This window comes from Physeter macrocephalus, chromosome 7, assembly GCF_002837175.3.
Source record: "Physeter macrocephalus isolate SW-GA chromosome 7, ASM283717v5, whole genome shotgun sequence".
Classification (NCBI taxonomy): domain Eukaryota; kingdom Metazoa; phylum Chordata; class Mammalia; order Artiodactyla; family Physeteridae; genus Physeter; species Physeter macrocephalus.
Window position 1 is genome coordinate 145,892,149 of NC_041220.1, and position 1,370 is coordinate 145,893,518.

Genomic DNA, 1,370 nt, shown 5'->3' on the forward strand with positions numbered 1-1,370 from the left:
CACTGTGCCTAACAAAGGCTCTAATGCTAGTCCTAACTCAGGCCCTGACACTGTCTCTAACTCAGGCCCAGCTGCAGCCAATATCTAAAGTCCTTATATTATCCTGAGCTAATATCCTGACCCAGGTCTTACCAAGGTCCTGAAACTGGTCCAAAGTAAGCCTTTATGCTGCCCATAAATCAGGCCCTGAGGCTCTCCCTAACAGAGGCCCTGATAATGTCTTTAATGATAACCCTAACGCTGATCCCACCTTGGCCCTTATGCTGCTCCTAAGTCATGCCTTGACACTGTCCCTAACTCAGGCCCTAAAAAGAGGCCTCATTTAGGCCCTTTCGTTGTACATTAGGCAGGCTCTGACGCTGTCCGCATAGGAAGCCCTGGCAGTGGTCCTGATTTAGGTCCTGACTCTGGTCCTAACTAAGGCCCTGATGCTCTCAAAAACTAAGGTGTTCACGCTTTCCGTTGGTCATTTCCTGACACTATCCCTGGCCCGGAAGCTGACTCTGTCCCAGGCTAATGTCCTGCATCTTATCCTAACTGAAACCCTAATACTCTCCCTAACTAAGGCCCTGACGAATCCTAACTAAGGCCTTGACACTTTCTCTCACTAAGGCCCGGATTCTGTCCTTAACATGGACCCCGCTGCAATCAATACCTATAATCCGGACACTATCCTGAGGTAATATCCTGACACATTTCTATCCACGTTCCTGACACTATCCCAAAGAAAGCCCTGTCGCTGTCCTTAACTGAAGACCTGAAGCTGAGCCTAACCCAGGCCCTGAAGCTTTCCCTGAGGCCTTGATTCTGTCACTAACTCAAGCCCTGCTCATGTGTTTAACTATGACCCGAATGCCGACCCAACAAAGGCCCTGATGCTGCTCCTACGTCATGCCCTGACAGTGTCTCCAGTTAGGGGGCTGACACTAGGCCTCACTCAGGCCCTGACATTCTCCCTATGTCAGCCTCTGACACTGTCCCTACCCGAAGCCCTGACACAGGTCCTAAATTAGTCCCTAATTCTCTATGTAACTAAGGTCTTGACTCCAAACCTAGGTCATTACCTGATACTAGCCCTAGACCTTAACCTAAATTTGTCTTTACCTAATGTCAAGGTTAGCTAAAGAGATTTTTTAGGACGAAATTCTTTCATCTTGTGAATATGGTTTTCTTAAAAATATAATTTTTAAACTCTTGCTAAGCTTAACCAAAATGTACTCAACTGCTGTGGAATATTCCTTCATAGCAGCATGCATGGCTCACTTCTGCCTTCGCGTGTGCTGGCCCTCAGAGTGCTTGCAGGAATGGCTCCTCTTACACTAACTAAACCCCTCATGCTGTCCCTAAATAAGACCCTCAAATTAGTCCCG